Raw genomic sequence first — 1,701 nt, 5'->3', positions numbered from 1 at the left:
TGTGAAAGAAGAGAGCAAGGGTAGGAACAGAAAAAATTTACAAAAAAGAACCATAAAACAAGTTTAAAAACTGGCAATGAGTACCTACCTATCAATAATTAATGTCAGTGTAATGGACTAAACATTCCAAAAGCCAAAGGTGACAGAATGGATAAAAAAGAAAGACCCATCTATATGTTGCCTAAAAGAGATTCATCTCACACCTAAAGACACATGAAGACTGTAAGTGAAGGGATGGAAAAGCATTTATTATCCAAATGGAAGTGAAAAGAGCACCAGGGTAGCAATATTTATATTGACAAAATAGACTTTCAAACAAAGACCATAACAAGAGACAAAGAAAGACACTACATAATCATGGAAGGAGCAATCCAACAATTGTAAGTACCCCAATACATAAATCAGCCAGTATCAAACATAAATTGATAGTAATACAGTAATAGTGGGGGGCTTAAACACCCCATTTACATCAATGGATCAATCATCCAGACAGAAACTCAGTAAGAAATCACTGACTTTGAATGACACATTGAACAAGAAGGATCTAACAGAGATAATCCTAACATTTCATCCTAAAACAGCAAAATACACATGCTTTTCAAGTACGCATGGAACATTCTCTAGAATAGGTCTCATGTTAGGCCACAAATCCAGTCTTGACAAACTCCAAAAGACTGAAGTCATACCATGCATCTTTTCTGACTACGATATTATGAAACTACAAATCTACCATATGAAAAAAACCTGAAAAGAACACAAATACATGGAGGTTAAATAACATGCTACTAAACAACGAGTGGGTCAGCCAACACATCAAAAACAAAAATTTTAAAAATACATGGACATCTTTTTGTCTCCAGCTGCTTGAAGCTTGGCCGCCATCATGAATGACACAGTCACTATCCGGACCAGGGAGTTCATGAACAACTGACTACTTCAGTGCAAACAAATGGTTATGGATGTCCTTCATCACAGAAAGGCAACAGTACCTAAGACAGAAATTCGGGAAAAACTAGCCAAAATGTACAAGACCACAGCAGATATTATATTTGGATTTGGATTCAGAACCCATTTTGGTGGTGGCAAGACAACTGGCTTTGGTATGATTTATGATTCCTTGGATTATGCAAAGAAAAATGAACCCAAACACAGACTTGCAGACATGGTCTGTATGAAAAGAAAAAGACCTCAAGAAAACAGTGAAAAGAACGCAAGAACTGAATGAAGAAAGTCAGGGGACTGCAAAAGCCAATGTTGGTGCGGGTGAAAAGTGAGCTGCAGATTGGACAACAGAAGGAGTAAAGATGCTGCAGTTGTTTTATCTGTGGTGATTGTGCAGAATTTTCATGAGAGGATTAATAAACTAAGAATGTTAAAAAAATACATGGACAAATTTTTATGAAAACATAACAGCCCAAAACCTTTGTGATGCAGCAAAAGCTATTCTAAGAGGGAAGTTTATAGCAATAGGGGTTTACCTGAAAAAGCAAGAAAAATCTCAACATAAACTTACACCTAAAAGAGCTATAAAAAGAAGAACAAAACCCAAAGCAAGTAGAAGGAAGGAAATAATGAAGATGAGACCAGAAATAAATGAAATAGGAAAAAAAAAATGAACAGACCAATGAAACTAGGAGACGGTTTCCTGAAAAGATCAACAAAATTGATAAAAATTTCAGCCAGACTCATCACCAAAAAAAA

General features: G+C 35.8%; 1 pseudogene; it reads left to right on the top strand.

Annotated features, from left to right (window-relative positions):
• Positions 1–883: 883 nt before the first annotated feature.
• LOC125079278 (40S ribosomal protein S24-like) lies at positions 884–1,274 on the top strand (annotated as a pseudogene).
• Positions 1,275–1,701: the final 427 nt, after the last annotated feature.

The sequence above is a fragment of the Lutra lutra genome, chromosome 10 (genome assembly GCF_902655055.1).
Source record: "Lutra lutra chromosome 10, mLutLut1.2, whole genome shotgun sequence".
NCBI lineage: Eukaryota > Metazoa > Chordata > Mammalia > Carnivora > Mustelidae > Lutra > Lutra lutra.
The sequence above is the reverse complement of the archived record's forward strand: the minus strand, read 5'-3'. Positions and strand labels throughout refer to the sequence as shown.